This window comes from Tamandua tetradactyla, chromosome 6 (genome assembly GCF_023851605.1).
Source record: "Tamandua tetradactyla isolate mTamTet1 chromosome 6, mTamTet1.pri, whole genome shotgun sequence".
Taxonomy (NCBI): domain Eukaryota; kingdom Metazoa; phylum Chordata; class Mammalia; order Pilosa; family Myrmecophagidae; genus Tamandua; species Tamandua tetradactyla.
Window position 1 is genome coordinate 141,439,658 of NC_135332.1, and position 13,920 is coordinate 141,453,577.

The 13,920-nt window shown below is 38.1% G+C and overlaps 1 long non-coding RNA gene across 1 annotated transcript in view; it reads right to left on the reverse strand.

Moving 5' to 3' along the window:
- The window catches only part of LOC143688875 (uncharacterized), a 183,561-nt gene that overhangs the window by 169,494 nt on the left and 147 nt on the right, over nucleotides 1-13,920 (reverse strand). The gene's annotated exons all lie outside the window — the stretch shown is intronic.

Sequence of the window (13,920 nt, forward strand, 5' to 3'; positions counted from 1 at the left end):
AAGAGAAACAGAAAATCCTGAAAGTGGCAAGAGAAAAACAATCTACTACATACAAAGAAAATCAAATAAGAATGAGTTCAGACAACTCAACTAGCACCCTGGAGGCAAGAAGGCAGTGGTATGATATATTCAATATCCTGAAAGAAAAAGATTTCCAGCCAAGAATTCTGTACCCAGCCAAATCATCCTTCAAAATTTAGGGGGAAATTAAAGTTTTCACAGACAAAGAAGTCCTGAAGGAATCTGTCAACAAGATTCGGGATGTCATGCTGATGCTTGTGAATGTAGGCACCCAGTGGCTAGGGAGCATGTAGCTGTGCGGTTCACCTCGGTCTGGGGGCCATAACCTTGGCCCTATAAGAAATACTAAAAGGAGTTCTGCCAGCTGAAAAAAAAAGACAGGAGAGGGAGGTCTGGAGGAGGGCATAGAACTGAAGAGTACCACTAAGTTTAATTTAAAGAATACAAAGAAAAAGAGGGAAAAGAATATATAGACCTGACAAATAAAATTAAAAAGATAAGATGGTGGAATGAAGAAATGCATTTTCAGTAATAACTTTGAAAGTTAATGGACTAAACTTACCAATTAAAAGATAGAGATTGGTAAAATGGATTAAGAAACATAATCCAGATATATGATGCTTATAAGAGACTCATCTTAGACACAAGGATACAAGCAGATTGAAAGTGAAAGGATGGAAAAAGATTTCCCATGCAAGTTGTAGCCAAAAGAAAGTAGGAGTAGCTATAGTAATATCGGACAAAACAGACTTTAAATGTAAAGACATCATAAGAGACAAAGAAGGACACTATATACTAATTAAAGGGTCAATTCACCAAGATGATATAACAATCACAAATGTTTTCACTCCCAATCAAGGAGCTCCAAAGTACATGAGACAGACATTGGCAAAACTGAAGGGAGTGATAGATGTTTCAACAATAATAGTAGGAGACTTCAATACACCACTCTCCTCTACAGACAGAATATCCACAAGAAGATAAAATAGAGAAGATAAACAGCTTGCTAAATAAATTAGACCTAACAGACATATATAGGTCATTGCACCCCAAAGCACAAGGTTATACATTCTTCTCTAGAGCTCATGGAACATTCTACAGGATAGATCATATGCTAGGCACAAAACAGCTCTTTATAAATATAAAAACATTGAAGTTATTCAAAGCATTTTCTCTGACCACAATGGGATGAGACTGGATCTCAATAACCACCAAAGAATGAGAACATTCACAAATATATGGTGATTAAATAACACACTCTTATACAACCAGTGGGTCAAAGAAGAAATTGCTAGAGAAATCAGCAGCAATCTGGAGATGAATGAAAATGAGAATACAACTTATCAGAACTTACGAGATATGGCAAAGTGTGCTGAGAGGGAAATTTATTGCTCTAAATGCCTATATTAAAAAACAAGAAAGAGCAAAAAAATGAGGATGTAACAGCACACCTAGAGGAATTTAAGAAAGAACAGCTAACCAACCCCAAAGAAAATAGAAAAAGAGAAATAACAAAGATTAAAGCAGAGATAAATGAATGGGAGAGCAAAAGAACAATAGAAAGAATCAATAAAACCAAAAGTTGGTTCTTTGAGAAAATCAATCAAATTGATATGGCACTAGCAAGACTGACAAAGAAAAAAAGAGAGAGGATGCAAATAAACAAAATCAGAAATGAGAAGGGGTGCGTGACCACAGACCCTGAAGAGATAAAAGAAATCATAAGAGGATACTATGAACAACTATATGCCAACAAACTAGACAACTCAGATGAAATGAACAAATTCTGGGAGACACAAAAACAAGCTACACTCACTCAGGAAGAAATAGAAGATCTCAACAAACCAATCACAAGTAAAGAGATTCAATCAGATATCAAAAATCTTCCTACAAAGAAAAGCCTAGGGCCAAAGCTTCACAGGGGAATTTTATCAAACATTCCATAAAGAACTAACACCAATCCTGCTCAAACTTTTCCAAAAAATTGAGGAAAAGGAACTCTACCTAACTCATTTTATGAAGCTAATATTATTTTAATACCAAAACCAGATAAAGATGCTATAAGAAAGGAAAACTACACGCCAATCTCCCTAACAAACGCAGATGCAAAAACTCTCAATAAAATATTAGCAAATCTAATCCAACAGCACATTAAAAGAATTATACACCATGACCAAGTGGAGTTCATACCCAAGGATGGTTCAGCACATTAACAAATCAAAAGAGAATAATGACATGATCGTCTCGATTGATGCTGAAAAAGCATTCGACAAAATCCAGCATCCTTTTCTGATAAAAACCCTCCAAAAGATAGCGATCAAAGGTAACTACATCAATATGATAAAGGGAATATATGAAAAAACAATACCTAGATCATACTCAATGGAGAGAGACTGCAACCTTTCCCCCCTAAGATCAGGAACAAGACAAGGATGCTCACTGTCACCTTTATTATTCAACGTTGTGCTAGAAGTTCTACCTAGAGCAATCAGGCAGGACAAAGAAATAAAAGGCATCCAAATTGGAAAGGAAGAAGTAAAACTCTTATTATTTGCAGACGGTATGGCACTATACTTGGAAGATCCTGAGAAGTCTACAGCAAAGTTACTTGAGCTAATAAACAAATTCAGCAAGGTGGTGGGATATAATATTAATGTGTAAAAATCAGTAACATTTCTATACACAAGCAATGACCTAGCTGAGGAGTAAGTGAAAGAAAAAATTCCATTCAAAATAGCAACTAAAAGAATCAAATACTTAGGAATGAACTTAACTAGGGAAGTAAAGGACTTGTACAGAGGAAACTACATAATACTGCTAAAACAAATCAAAGGAGATCTAAATAGATGGAAAGATATTCCCTGCTCATGGACAGGAAGGCTAAATAGAGTTAAGAAGTCAGTTCTCCCCAAACTAATCTACAGATTCAACACAGTACCAATCAAAATTCCAACAGCCTACTTTGAAGATTTGTAAAAGAGACCCTGAATAGCTAGAAGAATCCTAAAATAGAAGATCAAAGTGGGAGGATTAACACTCCTGACTTTATCTTTTTGTTGCTGTTATTGCATGGGCAGACACCAGGAATTGAACCCGCATCTCTGGCATGGCAGGAAAGAACTCTGCCTGCTAAGCCATGATGGCCCACCCACACCCTGACTTTAAAACCTATTATAAAGCCACAGTAGTCAAAACAGCATGGTACTAGCACAAAGATAGAAGCACTGACCAATAGAATTGAATCGAGAGTGCAGAAAAGACCACCAAATCTATGGTCAACTGATTTTTGACAAGGACCCCATATCCTCTAGATTGGGACAAAATAGTCTTCTCAATAATTGGGCATGGAAGAACTGGATATCAACAGCGAAGAGAATGAAAGAGGACCCCTGTCTTACACCCTACACAAAAATTAACTCAAAGTGAATCAAACACCTAAATATAAGAACTAGTGCCATAAAGCTTCTAGAAGAAAATGTAGGGAAACATCGCCAAGACCTAGTAATAGGGGGTAGCTTCCTAAACTTTACATCCAAAGCACAAGCAACAACAGAAAAAGTAGATAAATGGAAACTCCTCAAAATCAAATGCTTCTGTACCTTAAAAGACTGTCAAGACTTCCAGGTCAAGATGGCGGCTTAACAATATGCACATTTTAGTTTGTCCTCCAGAACAACTACTAAATAATCAGAAACAGTACAGAACAGCTCCCGGGGCCACCTCAGTGACCAGACACACAGCATACCCAAGTCTGGACCAGCTGGACCGGCTGTGAGCCCCCACAGAACCGTGAGTTCCCAAGCTGAGGCAGCAGGTGCCCCTCCCCCACAGGCTGCTTCCCAGAGGGGAAAGGAAAGAGACTTTACCAGCAGGAGGGACTGAGCAGAATCAAACACCAATTGTGGAATTAATTAACAAATTCTGACTACTAAAAATAGGCCCCCAGCTTAGGTGAACCTGGTCAAAGCAGAGGTTGCTCATTTTTGCCCCGGTGCTAAGGGAGCAGGGCTGACAGAAAAAGGGGGAAAAAAAAAGGAAATGGAGGTTTTTGTGGCTGTGTTTCTACAAAGGCTTGACTGCCTTTGGATATAGCAGCCGGACTTCTCAGGCTGCAACTGCCCCAGGCATAGGTAGAAGTGAGCTCTTTTGGGGGCTTCTTTGGAGACTGTGCCTTCCCCAGGGGAGGGGTGAAGCCCCACCCAGGTGGAATCTCTCCATCAAGGAATTCAGACACCAGGGCTTGGTAATTTGAAGCCATTAAAACCAGCCTACAACCTCTCCTCTGTCTCCACCACGCCCCCAGCAGGGAGGGAGAGTCCACCAAAGTTAAAGGTACCGCATCATCTTATGCTGGTGGGACCTGCAGGCAGACAAGCACCACCTACTGGGCAGGATAAGAAAAACAGAGTCCAGAGACTTCACAGGAAAGTCTTTCAACCTGCTGGGTCTCACCCTCAGGGAAAACCAACACAGGTGACTCTTTCCTCCTGAGAGAAGGCCAGTTTGGTCTGGGAAAATCTGTCTGGGGTCTATAATACCTATGTAGACCCTCCTAAGGGTGGGGGGGAAAGGCACCATACAAGCAGGGCAAGAAATAAGAAAACAAGAACTGAAAAATTCTCCTATGTTAAACAACACCTAAGCTAGAGGTCCAGATAAAACTGAACTGAATGTCAAAAAACAGATAAGATAACAAATTCATCCAGTAAGAAAACCCTAGGTAAAAGAAGTGAAAGCAATCTCCAGAATAAACTAATTAAGGTAATTAATGCCTAGACACCAGCAAAACATAACAAATCACACTAGGAAAATTGAAGATATGGCCCAGTCAAAGGAACAAACCAACAATTCAAATGACATACAAGAGCTGAAACATTGATTCAGAATATACGAACAGACATGGAAAACCTCATCAAAAACCAAATCAATGAATTGAGGGAGGATATAAAGAAGACAAGGAATGAACAAAAAGAAGAAACTGAAAGTCTGAAAAAACAAATCACAGAACTTATGGGAATGAAAGGCATGGTAGAAGAGATGAAAAAAACAACGGAAACCTACAATGGTAGATTTCGAGACAGAACATAGGATTAGTGAACTGGAGGACAGGACATCTGAAATCCAGCAAGAAAAAAAATATATATGGAAAGAAATGGAAAAATATGAGCAGGGACTCAGGGAATTGAAAGACAATATGAAGCGCATGAATATACGTGTTGTGGGTGTCCCAGAAGGAGAAGAGAAGGGAAAAGGAGGAGAAAAACTAATGGAGGAAATTATCACTGAAAATTTCCCAACTCTTATGAAAGACTGAAAATTACAGATCCTAGAAGTGCAGCATACCCCAAGAGAATAGATCCAAATAGACATACTCCAAGACATTTACTAATCAGAATGTCAGAGGTCAAAGAGAAAGAGAGGATCTTGAAAGCAGCAAGAGAAAAGCAATCCATCACATACAAGGGAAGCCCAATAAGACTATGCGCAGATCTCTCAGCAAAAACCATGGAGGTGAGAAGACAGAGGGATGATATATTTAAATTATTAAAAGAGAAAAACTGCCAACCAAGAATTCTATATCCAGCAAAACTGCCCTTCAAAAAATGAGGGAGAAATTAAAACATTTTCAGACAAAAAATCACTGAGAGAATTTGTGACCAAGAGACCAGCTATGCAAGAAATACTAAAGGGAGCTCTAGAAACAGATATGAAGACAGAAGAGAGAGATGTGGAGAAGAGTATCAAAAGGATGACTATGAGTAAAGGTAAAAAGAAGGAAAATTAGATATGACATATAAAATCCAGAAGACAAAATAGTAGAAGAAAGTACTACCCATGCAGTAATAACACCAAAAGTTAATGGATTAAACTCTCCAATCAAAAGACATAGTCTGGCAGAATGGATTAAAAAACAGGACCCATCTATATGCTGTCTCTACTCAAAGGACATGAGGGCAAGGACACAAATGAACATTTACACACCAATGTTTATAGCAGCATTATTTACAATTACCAAGAGATGGAAGCAGCCAAAATGTCCATCAACAGATGGTTGGCTAAACAAATTGTGGCATTTACATTAGATGGAATATTATGCAACTGTAAGACAGAATAAAATTATGAAGTATGTAACAACATAAATGGACCTTAAGGACATTATGCTGAGTGCGATTAGCCAGAAACAAAAGGACAAATACTGTATGGTCTCACTGATATGAACTGACATTAGTGAATAAACTTGGAATACTTCCTTGGTAACAGAGACCATCAGGAGATAGAAATAGGGTAAGATATTGGGTAATTGGAGCTGAAGGGATACAGACTGTGCAACAGGACTGAATATAAAAACTCAGAAATGGACAGCACAATATTACCTAACTGTAATACAATCATGTTAAAACACTGAATGAAGCTGCATATGAGAATGATAGAGGGAGGACGGCTGGGACATAAATGAAATCACAAAGAAAGATAGACAATAAAGATTGAGATGGTATAATCTAGGAGTGTATGATAGTGACTAAATGTACAAATTTAAAAAATGTTTTTGCATGAGGAAGAACAAAAGAATGTCTTTACTGCAGTGTGCTGAAAATAGATGGTACTTAATATTTTAAAATTTCAACTAATGTGTGAGACTAAAGCAAAAAATGTTTATTTGGTACAAATCTATACTTTGACTAGTGCATCTTCTAATATAACTTATGTAGATAGTTGGTTGAACACCTTAAGTACATGGAACTTTGTATAAGACATGAGATTTTGTTGGTTTGTCCAGGTGATACCCTGATGAATCCCAGAGTGATTTGAACAGTGAGTGGAAAAGTATTTGCAACGTCCCTTTCGGGAAATGGTGAGAACAGGGGAAAACTCAACTTCCCCAAGTTGAATTCTTGATATTCTCACAAGCAGTGTGGGCAACCAAAGCTATAGGCTGAGCTCCCAGTCTTGGGGTTTGTCGATATGAAACTTAACCCCACAGATGGATAGGTCAAGCCTACATAAAATTAGACCCAAGAGTCACCCCCAAGAGAACCTCTTTTGTTGCTCAGATGTGGCCTCTCTCTCCAGCCAACACAGCAAGCAAACTCACCACCCTCCCCCTGTCTACGTGGGATATGACTCCTAGGGGTGTGGATCTTCCTGGCAACGTGGGACAGAAATCCCAGAATGAGCTGAGATTCAACATCAAGGGATTGAGAAAAACTCTAGAATGAGCTGAGACCCAGCATCAAGGGATTGAGAAAACCTTCTCGACCAAAAGGGTGAAGAGTGAAGTGAGACAAAGTGTCAATGGCTGAGAGATTCCAAACAGAGTCAAGAGGTTATCCTGGAGGTTATTTTACGCATTAGTAGATATCACCCTGTTAGTTAAGATGTAATGGAGAAGCTGGAGGGAACTGCCTGTAAATGTAGAACTGTGTTCCAGTAGCCATGTTTCTTGATGATGATTATATAATGATATATCTTTCACAATGTGATTGTGTGATTGTGAAAACCTTGTGTCTGATGCTCATCTACCTTGTCAACAGATGAGTAGAACATATGGAATAAAAATAAATAATAGGGGGAACAAATGTTAAAATAAATTTAGTTTGAAATGCTAGTGATCAATGAAAGGGAGGGGTAAGGGGTATGGTTTGTAAAATTTTTTTTCTGTTTTTGTTTTATTTTTCTGTTGTCTTTTTATTTCTTTTTCTGAATTGATGCAAATGTTCTGGGAAATGACCATGATGATGAATATGTAACTATGTGATGATATTGTGAACTGCTCAGTGTATGTGTTGGGAATGTTTGTGTTTCTTTTGTGTAATTTTTTTTAATTAATAAAAAAATTTTTTAAAAAAGACTGTCAAAACATGAAGAGGCAGCCAACTCAATGGGAGAAAATATTTGGAAATCAACATATTGGACAAAGGTTTGATTTCCTGTATATAGAAAGAAATCACAGAACTTAGCAACAAAAGAACAACAACCCAAGTATAAAATGGGCTAAAGATATGAATGGGCAAAAGAATAAACAACCCAATTATTAAATGGGCAAAAGATATGAATAGGCATTTTTCTGAAGAGCAAATACAGATGGCTCAAAAGCACATGAAGAGATGCTCATTTTCACTGGCTATAAGGGAAAGGCAGATCAAGACTACAATGAGATACCACCTCACACCTATAAGAATGGCTGCTATTAAACGAACAGGAGACTATAAATTTCGGAGAGGATGTGGATAAACTGGGACACATACACTGTTGGTGGGAAGGTACAATTATGCAGTCACTATGGAAGACTGTTTGGCAGTTCCTTAGGAAACTAAACATTGAGTTGCCCTATGACCCAGCAATAGCACTACTTGGTATATACCCAGAAGAGCTGAAAGCAACAACACAAACAGACATTTGCACACTGATATTCATAGCAACATTATTCACAATTGCCAAAAGATGGAAGCAAACCAAATCTCCATCAACAGACGAGTGGATCAACAAAATGTGGTATATACATATGATGGAATATTATGCAGCTGTAAGACAAAATGATGTCCTGTAGCACATGAGAAGATGGATGAGCCTTGAGGACATAATGCTGAGTGAAATTAGCCAGACACAAAAGGCTAGATACTGTATGATTCCACTTTTATGATCAGCATAAAGATATAATCAGAGGCTTCTAACACAGAATATAGGGGACTTAGAGATACATAGAAACTAGAGATGGGTGAACCATTAGCTAATGAGGATGAACTCCAATGTAAGGGAATAGATAGGAGCAAAGGTCTCTAGTGGGTCTATAAGTAATATTACCATATTGAAGATCAACAAGATTGAAAGAGGTTGTATTGATGTACATGTCCCACTGATTCACACTTAAATATGAATAAGTTCATGCAAGAATTACTTCAAAGATATGATTCTTGTATAGCGTTTAAGTCCAGGGTACAGGGGGAAAACTGCTATTGCATGCTATCAGCTATGTTCAAAGGAAACCTTCAGCACTACCACAGCCACAGTAGAGGTAAATATTAGGGGGAGGGACAAGAGTTAAGAGGAGGTTTCGATTTTCTATTTGGTGAGGGTGTGTTCATTGGTTTTCTTTCTCTTCGGGACAATGAAATTATCTAAAATTAAGAATTTTGATGGATTGTGGACTTTGGGCCCTCTACATGATATGCAATGAATGTAGGTGGCTGAAGTATGCACTGACAGATAAGTAGATTGGCAAACAATGCTGTATACTTATTAATGAAGGTTGTGCTGCTAAAAAAAAAGGAACAAAGTTGTGAGGCATGCAACAATATAAATGAACGTGTGGGATATTCGTTGAGACAAAATTAGCCAGAAACAAAAGAACAAGAACGGTATGGTCACCTTTAGAAAATGTTCATAAGAAAACAGGGACCTAGACTGGAAGCTTAGAGCAAGCAGTTAAGCTCTGGAGTGCTGATTATTATTTCTGGATTTTGAGAGGCTGTTTTATATATATAACCTGATATTTAGAGATAAGAATGAAGCTGAACACGTTGGGGTTAAAGTAATTCAGAACATAGGGGTAAAGAAGACAGTGTCTATTATTTTAGAACCACACATGCTCTTTGAGACTTCTATTTAGTCGAACTGAAATTTTCTGTAGTGCATAATCTAATTCAACCGATCTGTATCACTCATTTGAACAACTGAAACACAGGGAGCACAGAATAAAAAAGACATCCTTTAATCTTGTATAGATTATTGTGATGCCTGGAAACATCCTAGAGTATATTAAGTAGATAATCAAAAAGTACTGGCAAAGTCCCCTGAAGAAGGGGAGAAAGAATATGGAACTTTTAAACCTTACCATCAGGGAATCCCCTGATACTGTGTCAGACTCTAGGGACACCCAAATCAATAGGCCACGCTCTCGATCATGAGGCTTACTCTCGCGAAGCTTATGTAGGTAGCAGAGAAGCTGAGACTACCTATAGGCATACCTAAGAGTTACTTCTGGAGGACCTCTGTTGTTGCTCAGATGTGGCCTCAGTCTCTTTATGTCCAACTCTGCAACTGAAATCACTGCCCTGCCCCCTACATGCAAAATGACATCCAGGGATGAAAGTCTCCCTGGTGAGGTGGGAGATGACTCCCAGGGAAATCCACACCTTGAACAATGGGATTAACAATTCCATCCTGACCAAAAGAGGGGAAAGAAGTATAATTAATTAAGTATCAGTGGCAGAGAGAGTTCAGATAGAGTCAAGCGACTATTCTGGGGCTTACTCTTATGCAAGCTCCAGTTAGACATTGCTACCTATCATAATCTGCTAACCCCCAACCAGGACCATTGCAGCCAATCCTAAAGAACACCTAGGGCAATATATAAAATTCCACAAGGGTTCCAGGCACTAGAGTAAGTTGTCAGAAACCTACAACGTCCAGATGGGTCCCTGGTCCAGGTAAGTCCTGAAACCTAGCCCAGCCTCTCCAGAACATCAGATATTTCCATCTCCCTACCCCATATAAGTGACAGGCCCTTACAATATCAAAAATTTAGAATTGCCATAGCCCAAACACTCCTAAAGAGAGGTATGGAAAGATCAAAGGTGATGGTGGAATTATACAAAGAAGGTAGGATTTAACAAATGAATATGAATGCTGAATCATGAAACTGATATCTCTTTTAGTCTCCGGTATTTTAGAGCAGCTAGAAGTAAAAACCTAAAATTGTAAAACCCATGTCAAACTCTGAAATATGTTCTACAGCCAAAAGTGGTGCTGTGCTTTGAACTTTATTGCTTTTTTACATATGTTATTTTTCACACAAAAAAAAGAAGGAAAAAAAGTCGATTGGATGATAAAAAAAAAATATTTAAGCCCTCTAGCCTCTTATATTCTGGAGCAGCTAGAAGGAAAAATAAGAGATCATATGGTAGGTAGCCCATGACAAACTCTGGGATCTGTCCTATAACCACTTGCTGAAGAGTGCTTTGAAAACTATTCCTTTGTTATTTCTTTGCTTTGTATATATGTTATATTATACAATAAAAAAAGTTAAAGAAAAAGAACTGTTTGAGTTATGATTGACATACATTAAACTGCACATACTTAAAGTATACAATTTGATAACCACTTGCTGAAGAGTGCTTTGAAAACTATTTCTTTTTTCTTTGCTTTGTATACACAAAGAAATTGTATGTTATACTATACAATAAAAAAAGTTAAAGAAAAAGAACTGTTTAATTGAGTTATGACTGACATACATTAAACTGCACATACCTAAATTATACAATTTGATAACTTTGGGCATACATGTATAGCTATAAAATCATCACCATGAAGATAGAAAATGTATCTGTCACTCCCAAAAGTTTCTTCATGCTTTGTAATTCCTCCCTCCTACCTCTCCTTGCTCTTCCCCAAACCTCAAGTAACCCCTGACTTGCTGCCACCATAGATTAGTTTGTATTTCCTAATTTCATCAAAATGGAACCATGTATTTTGTACTCTTTTTTTGTCTGGATTCTTTCATTCAGCATAAATAGAATGAAGTTCACCTATGTTGCTGCACAGTTCATTCTTTTGATGGGTATTACATTGTACGGTTATACTACAATTCATGTATGCATTCCACGTGGGTCACTTTGACTCCTAGAAAAAGCAGTCTTTATTCCCAACTCAGGTGAAGTGCTCCTACATGGGTTGCAGAAACATTTATCTTAACTTTGCCATTTCCAAGGAATTAGGATTATTCCTTGGAGGTAACTTCTCAGGCTAGTCCTGATTGTCTCCCCTTCACACACAACTCTGCTTTGAGTATTTCAAAACATTGCTTCATTTTAATTGCTTCATTTTACCTAAGGCCAACCTGCTGCAAGTTAACAAACCTAAGTTTATGTGACTACAGGTGTGTTCCCAGTGGTCTTTATCAGATGGGCTTTATCAGTTGACATGTTTTTCACAATGTCACAAAACCTTAAGTGCAAGACAGTAGTGTATGACTCCTTTTTTGTTTTTAAATGATAAACACATGGAAAGATAAAGATAAAGATAACTAGGACATTATAAATGAAAAATAAGTGTCTCTGGGTGGTGATACAGTTAACAGTTTTGTTTATTTAAGGGCGGGTTAAAGTGCAGTCATGGAGGAAGAAAAGTGATATGATTACACTGAATCAATAGTTGCTAAGCTGCCAAAGAAATCTGCAAACCCCTCTACTACTATTTTAAGAGTTTAACTGATAAAATCCACAGGTGTTAGCCTAGAAAAGTTCATGGAACTTTTTAGGAAAATCATGTATACTTTTAATATCTGAACCAAGATATATATAGGATTATAAATCTAATTTCACAAATATAAATGGAATTTGGCACCGTTGGAGTTAAAGCAGATGACAAAGATAACATCTAAGTTTCTGGCCTTGTAATTTAATCTTTTAAAAAAAAACAGTAGTGTATGACTCTATTTTCGTTTTTAAATGATAAATACATGGAAAGATTAAAAAAAAAAGTTTCAAAAAAAGTCCAAACATGGTGTACAATCGATGACTCACAATATCACACGGTTGTACATTCATCACAACGATCATTTTTTCAGGACATTCGCATCACTCCAGAAAAAGAAATAAAAAGAAACACCTCATACATCCCATACCCCTGACCCTTCCCTCTCACTGACCACTAGTATTTCCACCTACCCAACTTTGTATTTTACCCTTAACTATAAATTTGTATAAAGCTTTGCAAAAGTGGTAGTTTATTTTTATTATTTACAAAACTCCCTTCCATCCATTAATCACACTATGCATTAGAACGTTGTTATAAAGTAGGTCAAAATATTGCTTAATACATCTTTGGCACTGGATATTTATTAATATTACTGCCAATTCTGTTCTTTGAGAAAACTTGTGTTTAGTTCACTTGAGACACTTACTTAAATGCTAATTATCATTTAATACTAAAACAGAGTCTTCTCACTGCGAAAACAATTTTAAAACTCTAAGGCAGACCCCAAACATCTTTAAAATTAAAATCTGAAAAGGCAATTCATTTCCTTTTCAAAGCCATCCACCAGGAAATGGTCAAGACTGCAAAAAAATAGGATTTTTTGAAACTCCTTTTGTGATGTCGTATAAAACTTAAAATAAGGGGCGATGCGATGGTGGCTCAGTGGCAGGATTCTTGCCTCCCATGCCAGAGACCCTGGTTCAATTCCCGGTGCCTGCCCATGTTGTTAAAAAACAAAAACAAAACAAAAAACGCAATAACAAGTTACTTCTGCCTGTAAATACAATCTAATGTGCTTCTCTTATTTCTTACTAGAGCTACAATTATTAGATAAGAATAGTACCTCCCACGGGCTTTCCAACTTTTGAATTCTGGGGTGTAACAACAGTGAGAGCAGGCGTGAATGAGCGAAACAATGCGAACACGCCCAGCCCGGCAAGTGGCAGGCATGCCTGACGAGTTAGTTGGCCCCGAAGAAAACTACCCAGTTTGGCTACAATTATTAGATAAGAATAGTACCTCCCACGGGCTTTCCAACTTTTGAATTCTGGGGTGTAACAACAGTGAGAGCAGGCGTGAATGAGCGAAACAATGCGAACACGCCCAGCCCGGCAAGTGGCAGGCATGCCTGACGAGTTAGTTGGCCCCGAAGAAAACTACCCAGTTTGTGAATTAAACGCAGACTCAAGAAGAAAGGTGTCCGCCTGAGCTAATAGAGCCCACTATGGAAGTGACCATAGGACCGCTGACCCTAGGGAGAAAAAGGCTGAAAAAGTAACAAAACAAAATAAAACAACCCCACTAGAACAGCGACTTTGATTTAGACCCCGTGCCGCGGTTCATTGCTCTTCACTCTCCTCCTCCCTGCCCACCCGGCTTCCTCGACAGCTCCTCCCGGAACTCCGTAAAGCGCCACGTCTTCTG